Genomic DNA, 11,036 nt, shown 5'->3' on the forward strand with positions numbered 1-11,036 from the left:
TCGCAGCGTAACAGTGTTTCGTGAGGTATCGCGAAGCCTGTTACGCGAGACGTGGTCTGGCGTACATCTACCTTGTTTTAAATTGTCACCTCCAAGATGTCCTGTTCGTAGGTGCCACAGTTTAGTATCCTGGGCAGCAAGGACGGTTTCACCCGATGGCCAGGGTTGACTCGGTTCGCTGGGCAGCTCCACTTGAAGTTTATAGAGATTATTCTCTCTGATGCCCATGGCGGCCACATCACCTCCTACTGCGTCCTGAAATATAGTACAGCGTCCCTTCCAGAATAGGATTGGGTGCCCCATGGACTCAAGCCTGGAAATCGAAATCAAGTTATGTTTTAGTTCATTGACAACAAGGCAGTTAATTAAAGTGAAACCTTTTAGTCTCCCTTCGACTACCCGTCATTAATTCAACATCAGCAGTTTCATAGGCCATAAGAAAAACATTTGATTTGGCTATAACAATTTTAACTGGGTTGTCCAACTTCCTTCTCCTCAACGTTTTGGTATCAGACCTGACCAGGTGGTTGGACGCACCTGAGTCTAGAAGCCACATAATCGTAAACATCATTCTTACAGCCAATGCACTCTCTGACTCTGAGTAGATAAGTTTACTCGGTTCTACCTCATTCAGATTCTCCTCTACAGTGGAGAGAAAAGAATATGCATAGAAGGACACAGGCTTAACCTCTCTTTCACTGGATACCGTCACCATATTAGCAGCAGCGTCTCCTTGTGCTGCGACATGAGCAGCGCCAGGGTTGGCAGAGCCACCAGCAGAGTGGCCTCCCCGGCCACTACCCCAAGTGCCTCGAGCACCACGGCCTCGGCCTCGGCCTGGTCCTCCAGGACCACCTCGTCCTCCGCGTCCGCCGCGTCCGCCGCGCCCTCGGTCACCTCGGTGTCCACGGAACGCGCCTCCTCCTGGAAGATAACATTCTGACTTAACATGTCCAGTGCGCCTGCAGTTGTTGCAGTAACGGTCTGGGCCGCTAGCTGCACCCCTGCCGCGCCTTGGAGAGTAACTGCTAAATGCTGAGGTGCTAGAGGTTGAGGCAGCCCGTGGCTTCCTCCTCTTCTCATACTCCTCAATGCTTCTCTGAAGAGATAGCAAGGTGAGGTTAGAGCCAGCGGCAGTCTGCAGAGAGCTAACCAATGTGTCGTACTCTGCTGGCATGGCTATGCCAAATTTCACGACTGACCCCACCTCGTCAACCTGTTCTCCAGCTTCCCGAACTTCCCTCAACAGTGTATCAAACTTCAAACAGAAGCTACTGAACGATTCGTTCTGAGGCTTGTATTTCAAGTGGTGAAACTGTGTAGAAAGATTCATTCGAGGAACAGGATCCCTGCGGGCAAACCTCTCCTCAAGGGCTCGCCACATCCCATAAGCCATGGTTGTCGAGGGGTGGATGACTCCCGTGCCAAGTGTACACCCCTAATTCTGACCAATTCAAACTAATTCAGACCAATTCAATTTAATTCAAACGAATTCGAAACTAATTCAACTAATTCAGTCCAATTCAAGACAGTTTATATTCAGTTCAAGTCAACTCAAGCCAATTCACGCTAATTCAGTAACATAAAATAGCAATAATTCAAACCAATTCAGTCCAATTCCAATTCAATTCAACCTATTTCAAGCTAATTCAAATTTAATTCTTGAAATTTGTACACCCAATTCAGGAGTATTCCACCCCTCGGTGGTTGTAGACATGCTTACCCATGATTTTTGCATTGTGAAGATATGAAGGCTGACAAAAATATCCACCAACACCACACAAAAAACCATGGACTCCCATACACATAGAGAGGGATTTAAAAAACCTGAGTCGGCTTCGTCTCCAAGAAGTATAGCTTCCTCCTCAACCAACTCTAATGAGTCATCTTCAGTTTGCAACCCATCTGCATTTTTAGCGCTGATTGCTTGTCGAGAGTATCGGGCCACACCAGCTTTAAAATTTGCATTGCACTGTTTAATTTTCAGTTGGATCAAGTGTTCTGCGACCTTCTCCAACACATAGTCACTTTCAGAATAAACGTGATGAGCAGCACAGAATACAGATGACCACTTTGCTGATTCCTTGCACATACTTTGAACAACAGTAACAACATCAGGTTTGTAGAAGAGAGATCTCCACCTCCTCTCAAACACTTTTAAGAATAATGTAATTAATGCAACAGAGGGAAAGATATCAACTGGAGTTAATCTTGTGCAAGAGGTATCTAGTGTCCTTTGGTCTGATGTTAGCAACTTTCGGCAATCAGTACAAGAAACCTTCAGTGATGCCAAGGTGCAAGCTAACAGATTTGATGCACTCATCCGATGAAGAAGATTATTTACCGACACAGGTGTTAAAGTAGATGGTACATCTCCACGTAGCAGAGAATCAGTTACTGCAGCATTCTCAGTAGCATCATTGTTTAAAAATACCTTAAGATCATTTAAAAAATGCGACTCATCATCTAAGCAGTTTTTGCCTCTGATAATTGAGGAGTACCTACTGATCAGGCAGGTTTTCATAGCCCCAACAAACTGCTCGCAGGTGAGGTCCGAACTGGATGCACTGCACTGCGTGATCAGGGCAAAGAAATTTTCGAGGGCATCCTGGTTCAGGATACGCAGCCTTAAAGTTTTAAAACCAATCTTGTGAAGTTTATACCATAAGTATTTAAAGGTGTGTGCATTTTCTATCCACCCCTTTATTCAAGGAGGAATATGTGTTGAACCATCCTTCTTCCTTACAAAAGTTCAACTCTTCATATTTTCTTTCATTTTCTCCCACTCTTGGAGATGGAAGGAACCTGCAGTCACATCACACCTGGAGGTCTTCTGAAACTCAAACTTGAATGCTCGGGGACCATTACAAATATCAAAATAAAAATCCATCAGTCGAATAAACTCTACAGTGTCCATGCATGATGGCAGCTTTTTCCCATTAGTTACACGGAAAGTGTACTCCATTCCATTGGCAGTTCTGTTGCCCAAAGCCTGAGACGCCAAACTGACCCGCATTTTGTCCCTACCTTTAGGGTCTACATGTTTCCTGGTCAGTACAGACATCTTCACAAGTGAGTAATCCAGTATAAAGTAGTGTTATATTTCGCACTGGTAAGACAGGAGAGAGGCAAAAACAGACACGTCCGAACTATGGAGCCGTTTATTCAAGACTGAACTCTCTGGCAACAGCCGCCAGTCTGATAGCAACCGATCCAATAATCAGCACTGTCGAGCCGGAGGGAGGGGGGAAGGGGTGTGACGTCATCTCGCAGGTGCATAATACAACACTCCTCCCGGTCCCGGAGAAGAATCGGCCCGCCCGAAGTGGAGGCGTGGCGCGTTCTGGCGGCGGCGGCCGCAACAGTGCGGCGCTGCGACGTGGGGTATCGCCGCGCAGCAAGCGGTGCGGCTGCGGCTTGGGACGGCGGCAGCGCAGCGAGTTGGTCCCCGCGGCCAGGTGTGGGGGGAGAAGAGCCAGGTGAGAGCGCCGCGGTAGCATCACTCCGTGGTGGGGCGCTCGCCGGGAAGATTAGGAGAGTGGGTCGCGTGGAAGCTGCGACGGGGAAGGGGAATCAGACCGGTATTGACATGCGCCTCTGTTCATTACCTCTGGGTGTGGGGCGGGGCAGGGGAGCGTCAGGTCGCCGGTGTCCGATGGCTGTATCGGTTGCTCGGCCGGCTACAACTTCCCTGTTTCCTATCCCCTCCTCTGCGCTGCACAGGACAATCGGCTATCACGGCAGTGGGTGGCGGGGAAGTGCAGCAGGGCAGTGGGTGAGGTGGCGCCGGCAGCGTGTCGGGTTCATGAGGCTCTGCGACAAGGAGCAAAAACGAAGGAAACGAAGTAGGTGCCCGGCATTGTTTATCCATAAGGCACGCAGTCGAAACCCAGTCGCGAACGGAGTCGGATCAAAATGGGCGTACGGTTCAACGGTCTCAATTCTGGACATCAGTGCATGAAAGGAACATACTACATGACGAACTGCTCGGGCAACCTGTGGGAACCGGTGAGCCTTGCTTCTGCGAAAGCCATGATAAATGATTATTTTAAGACTGACCTGAGTATAACTTTCCTTTAGTTATGCGTACCGTGCCGCCATTTCGCCCTCAAGCAGGGTTGGCGGCTGGAGAGCAAGCCCAGATCATACCACCAACTCATGGAGTACACCGCCCGGAAAGGAAGGGAGTTGTGTCCAGGATGGGGGCGTAACCGACAGTGTATCGGGCGCATCTGCCGCATCGAGGAGTGCCGATGTCCTACAAGGGACCAGGAGAACCTCCACAATCCGCATGTCCTGGACGGGCTTGTGCTATAAACTCGAAAACACCGAATAAGGATATTGCCACAAGATATGCCAAATTCCTTTGCCTTGATATCGCTTCCCTTAAAATTTATCTGAGATGTGGATGGACAAACAAAAGGGAGCACAGTGTAAACACTTGTATTTGCAAAGTAATAAATCTAAGTTTCCAATCAAGCAAAACAAAACACGACAAAGTTTCTACACTCTGAGTCCCCGTGCTCGTGGATGAGCACTCTCACGTTCGCGGGACAGCAGGGCACGTAGAGTGCGCCGAACCGCTGGGCGTAGGGGCGCCTCACACTCGAACAGCCGATGATGAGGCCGGCGACAGTTTCCGCAACGATGGTGACGGCGTCGACGCGCTGGTGCAGGGGCAGCAGGAACAGGCGTGCGAGGGCGGCGGCGGCGATCTTGTCCTTCCCCAGCACGGCCCGGCGGTGCACGGCGGCGACGAGGGCGACGCGGTGGGTTAGAGGGCGGCGTGGCAGCCAAAGCCCTACCAGCACGGGCGTCGTCACGAAGCCCCTGCAGGGCGAAGCGCAGATCGTTCGGGGCCAGGTCGCGCCCCGCACTGCGCCCATCCTGACGCCGACGCTGTGCTGGAGAGTCGTCTGCTCGCTGCGGGGTCATCCGCGTGTGCGCCTGGACCAGCTCGACGTCATCCGGGATGGGGGAGATGAGCCGCGGCAGGGCCTCGATGAACACCAGACGGGACCGCAGCTGTTGGTTCCCGTCGACAAAAACGTGGGTCACGTACTCGTACGCCATGATGCCTCTGGTTCGCGCCACTGACTGATTGTTAAGGCAGGAAATAAAAGAAGGCAGACAGGGGGCAGTGCGACAGGCACGGCCAGCCGTGTGCCCTGCGCTCAAGTTGCCCTGGCGCGCGGTGCTGCATTCTCCAGACGGCATGGTTCGGCCAGTGGCGCCGTCAGGTGGCACAACGCAAAACCACCGGCTCGGTCACTTCGCCGCATTGTCGAGGCGAATCGGCCACGGAGGGAAGTCCTCGGCTTCGGCTCAGCAGCAGGCGCTCTCCCGCCACGCCGGCGTGCCGCATGGGTGGTCTGCTCGCACGGCGCTCTGTCCCTACAGGAGCAGCAACCACGCCGAGCGGGTGTCCAGCGGGCGTTCGAAACAGCGAGATACATTTTGAATGTTAGCGACCCGTCGTTTGCCAGTCTCCACATGCTCAATGCGAATCAGCAGCTCATTGATTCGGTCCAGGATCACGTATGGCCCATCCCAGGCCCTGATGAGCTTCCGGTTTTGCCCCGTTTGGCGTACCGGGCGGTAGAGCCAGACCCGGTCACCCGGCTGGCCTTTGAAGATGGCAGCATGCACGTCGTAATTTTGCTTTACCTTGAGTGACACCTCTCCTCGGTGACGGCGCGCATCTGCATGTATCTGACGGAGTGTATCCCGAAGCCAGCGGGGATACTCCTTTTCGAGGGGCAATGTTTCACGGCCAGGCGGGGGCTCCCTCACCAGATCCATTGGGAGGTTTAACATCCGGCCATACAGCATCTTGGCGGGGCTTACGTTCGTGGCAGCATGCGGCGCCGTGCGGTAGGCTAGCAAAATCAAAGGAATCCAAACAGGCCAGTCGCGCTGGTTCCGCGCAACCACGACAGACAAGTGTTTAATTAGTGTTCGTATAACACGCTCTGCTCTGCCGTTTCCCTTGGGGTAAAAGCTGCTTGTTCTGGTGCGCCTGATCTGTAGCAGCTGGAGTACTTCTGCAAACACCGCAGCTTCCCAGTTCCGGCCCTGGTCAGAATGAAGAGCCGAAAACGCGCCGTAACGTGCAACAATATTGTCCACAATTGCACGCGCACAAGTAGTGGCGTCGCTCCCTTGGATCACGATCGCTTCCACCCAGCCCGTGGAAAACTCCGTCGCCACCAAGATCCACCAGCGGCGTGTAGAGCTGCGGGCCGCTGCTCCATGTTGCGGGCAGTCCACAGGTGGCGGAAAATGGCCAGCCAAGTCCACAGCCCAGCGCCCTAAAAAGGTGTTGTCATGAAAAATCCGCATTGGACCTGGCGCCCGATGATGTCTGGTTCCGGAGACTCGCGCACACTCTGTACAGCTGGCCACGATGTCTCGGCAATCTTGAAAGGCCATTGGCCAGTAAAAGCGATCGCGCAATTTAGCCATTGTCCGAGACACTCCAAAATGGGAGCCAGTCCCTGGCAGCGCATGAAACTTACGGACAGCGTCCTCGACACGTACGCGCGGCAGAAGCAGCTGGAGGTAGTTGCGCCGCTCGTCTCCCGACGGATGCTCCCAGCGCCGGTAGAGGACTCCCTCCCGAACGCAGAGCGACGCCCACTGCAGCCACAGCAGCCTCGCCTCGGATCCCAGGGCGGCGGCCTCCTCAGGCGACGGACGCGCGGCGGCTTCTTGCGCTCGTAGGATAGGGCCAATCGCTTCGTCGGCCAGCTGATCCCGGCGCAGCGCCGACGGCTGCCACTCCGGATCGGCCTGCAGGCGAGTCAGGCAGACTGCGACGGCTTGGTCGATCTGCATCCGCAGGTCCTTCTCCTCCAATCGGGAACACGTCTTGCATCCCGAAGGGCAAGGCCGGACAGGATAGCGACTGAGGGCATCCGCGTGGACCAAAGTAGAGCCTCTCCTGTACAAGATAGTGTAAGAATAGCGGGACAAGAACTCGATCCACCGCGCCATCTTGCCTTCAGGATTCTTAAAGCTCCGGAGCCACTGCAGCGCCTGTGAGTCCGACCGTATGATGAAAGGTGCCCCTATGAGATATTGGTGAAACGCCTTGATGGACAGGACAACTGCCAAAAGCTCCCGAGTTGTTGCACACATATTCTGCTGCTCCTTTGTAAATTTCCGAGAGTAGTAGGCGATTACCCGCTCCTCGCCACCTTGGGGCTGAGAAAGAATAGCGCCCGCTGCTAGCAGAGAGGCGTCGGTGTCCAGCAGGAAACTGGAGCCGGGAAGCTGGGGCTGCGCCAGGACAGGTGCCGTCACCAGACCTTGCTTGAGCTTCTCGAAGATCTCCTGGTGTTCCGCTGTCCAGACCCACGGAACCCCTTTGGTGCCAAGGGAGTACAGGGGCGCTGCTGTTGTCGCGTAATCCTTCTGGAATTTAAGGTAATATGCAGAAAGGCCCAAAAAAACTGCGAAGCTCTTTGATGTTGTGTGGAGTTGGCCACGCGACTATCTTGGCGATCTTCTTATCATCAGGAAGGAGGCCACTGCGAGTTAACTTGTGACCTAAGTAAAACAGCTGGAGGCGAAACAAATCACACTTTTTGCCTTTGAGCAACATGCCCGAATCACGAAGGCGAGCAAATGTGCGTCGCAGCATGATCAGAGCCTCAGTGAACGTGGCCCCACCTCCAATCACATCATCCAAATAGTGCTGCGCTCCAGTTGGTCCGTCAGGTCCGCCGTCCAGCATCCTGTGCATTTGCCGCGTGAAGAAAGCTGGAGCGTTCTGCAGTCCGAACACCATTCTCACGTACTCGATGAGACCCAGGCCGGGGACCAGAATTGCTGTCTTACACCGATCTTCTGGGGCGATTTCAAAAGAAAGATAAGCAGAGCTTATATCCAAATTCCAGAAGTAACGCCACCCTCTCACAGCATCAAAGATGGCGTCGATACGGGGCAGTGGTCCAGCGTTGAATCGGGTCAAAGAGTTGAGCTCCCTCATGTCCGCGCAGGGCCGCACTTCACCTGTTTTCTTGGGAACACAGAGGATATTTGATGCCCAAGGACTGATGCTCATGGTGGCCACGCCCTGTCGCAGGTAATCACGGTACGTTTGATGGACCTCATCCCGAAAATGGAAGGGAAGGGGGCGCATGCGTTGGCGAAAAGGCGGAGAGTCTCCTGTGTCAATTCGAAACTGCTCCCACGTACACAATCCAATCTCATCCCCTCGTGCAAAAATGTCAAAGTACTCGCGCAATAGGGCTGCCACCTGTTCTCGCTCCGCATCAGTGATGTCCTCACAGTTGTCCACGAGTGTCTGCATGTCAGCTGGCAGGGGCTCGTCTGGATCAAGCAGGCGACGGGAGCGCTTCGAGGGAGGCTCCTCGTCAGCGGAGCAAGCCGAAACGTTCGCAGCCGGCAGGGAAATCAGCTCGAAGGGGGACACGAGATGGACCTCGGCGATGACGGCATGTTTACGGACAATACGGCGTGTGGACGCGCCGTTATGCAGTTGAACTGTGAGCATCAGATTCAAGCAAGGCACGATCTGCCACGAGACCGACACATCAGCAGGCAGGCTGTCGCCAGCCGGCAACAACAAGCCAATGCGTGGCCCGTCACACACTGGCACTTCGGCCACGCTGTCTGGCACGTCGGCCACGCTGTCTGGCACTTCGGCCACGCTGTCTGGCACGTCGGCCACGCTGTCTGGCGCGTCGGCCACGCTGTCTGGCGCACTGGCCACGCTGTCTGGCGCACTGGCCACGTTGACTGGCGCGGTGGCCACGGTGACTGGCGCGGTGGCCACGGTGACTGGCGCGCTGGCCACGTTGACATGGTGTGAAGCAGGTTGCAAACCCCACGCCCGCTTCCGGCAATGGGGCGACTCACAAAAATCCGAGAGGTCTGAACGGCGACTTCGGTGTCCCATGTCTGCACCTCGACACCCACGGGATTGGTGCAGTACGGCATCCAGGACATCCTCAGGAGACACCGGAGGGGGCGCCGGAAGGAGCGCCGGACACTCCACAGACGACGCGGGCGGAACGTCCAACTGCACCGCCGTCCGCACCGCGTAGAACACCGTGCAGGGCAGGAGGGACAGAGGCCTCGCGCTCACCGAGAAGACAAGGCGGACAACCTGGCGCTTGGACAGAGGGTGATGATCAGGTCCCCGACACACTTGAAGAGTTTTGTTAGAATACAGGATATTCATTTCAAAATGTGCCATCATGTCCGACCCGATCACGCACTCCTCGGCCATGTTTGCTTCCTACACATGGGGCCATTGATACTCGTGCCCATCCAGGTTGAAGGTCAAAGTGCGCGGGCCGCGCAAAACGTCAACATTACCGGTGATCCCGCGGAGACGCAGAGCGGACTCGGGAGCCGGCGGGCCGGGCAAGAAACCACGGCGGACCAGTGTGATAACTGCCCCGGAATCAACCAAACAGGTAGCTGGCACGCCGTTGACAGTGCAGCAAATTTGCGGCGAACCAGGCGTAGCCACTGTAGAATCCGAGCTGGAAGCCGCAACCGCGACAGTGGCGGTGGCTGTTGCGGCCATCAGTTTCCCTCCGTCTTGGGTTTGGGCTGCTCCTCCACAGGCTCCGCCTTAGGCTGAGCACCGCTGCTGGTCGGCCAGCCCGGCATCATGAAGGGCAAGAACTGCATCGGGGCCGGGGTAGCGGGCGGTGCCACGGCTACGGCAGCAACCGACGCCGAGGCACGACGGTGACGTCCGCCGCTGCGGCTCCTGGAGCGGCTCCTCCTGGAGCGGCTCCGCCGGTGACTGTCTCGACCATGCCGGTCGCGACCACGTTCTCGTTCACGTTCGCGGCCACGCCGGTCGTCCCGGCTGTCTCGCTGGCCGCGACCGCCGCGCTGCTGTCCTCCATTCCACCGCCCTCCAGTTTGGCCCCAACTGCGCTGGCGGCGCGGTTTGGTGCAGGTAGACTGAAAGTGGCCCGGTTCAAAACAGTTATAACAGACTTGGGACTGCTTGGTTCCAAGCCCGTCACCAGCCGCAGCGGATGCACCGGCGTCCCCCTGAGAGGTGCTGGCGGTGGCACCACGACCCTGGGTCTGCCTCTGGGCCTCGACGACGCGGTTGACCGCCGCAATGATGCCGTCCAAGCGGGAGTCCAGGACAGGCGTCGTGGTGGACTCAGACGATGCCGTTACGTCCGCGGCGCGAGCACGCCGAGCAGGCTCCTCCTCCAGGCTGTCGTGGAGCCCGGCCCAGGCGATGGCGTCGTAGAGGGAGGCAAAGGCCATGCGCTGTCCCTCACGCCGCATAGCTTCGTCGCGCAGCCCGTCTAGAAAATAGTAGATGACCTGCAGAGGATCATGCTGCTGACCGGGCTGTAGACGGTAAAGCGCCTGCAAGCGCATGCCGTATGCATGAGCTGTTTCTTTAGCTCCTTGGCGGCAAGCTCGAAAGGCAACCGCAGCATGAAAGGGTGTACGCCGCCTCGCGAAAGCCTCCATGAAGGCTGCCGACAGTAGCTCGTAGCTGTCCTTCTGCTGGCGGGTCAGCGTCATGAAGTAGGACCGTGCAGAACCAGTGAGGCAGGCCACAAAGGCGGCGACCTGGGTTGGCTCGTCGTGGCCTCGGAGGATGGCCACACACTGCTCTGCATGCTCGGCATAATCCCATGACCCATCGTAGACGGGGAGCTTGGGCGGGGGAGCCGCACGGCCCAGCTGGCCGGATATGACCGAGGGAACTGTGGGCAATGTGGGAACAGACGGGGCCGGCCCAAAACCCCCGTGATTCACAGAAGAACCACTCGCCGTCGGCGGCGGGGGCGGGACGGGCGAGGGAGCGGGCACGGACGGGGCAGCGGACGGCACGGCCGCAACGCCCGCGGCCGACCCGGGCAGGTCACTTCCCCGAGCAAGGAGGGCCGTCATGCTGGTGTGCGAGGCCACCAGCGCGCGCAGCAGCATGCGCATCTCACCGTCATCCTCAGCAGAGGGCACCGCTGGCCGCGTCGGCACAGCAGGGGCAGGTGGAGGTGGCGGCGGGGGTGGGGGCG

This window comes from Frankliniella occidentalis, unplaced genomic scaffold, assembly GCF_000697945.3.
Source record: "Frankliniella occidentalis isolate FOCC.00 unplaced genomic scaffold, Focc_3.1 Scaffold165, whole genome shotgun sequence".
NCBI lineage: Eukaryota > Metazoa > Arthropoda > Insecta > Thysanoptera > Thripidae > Frankliniella > Frankliniella occidentalis.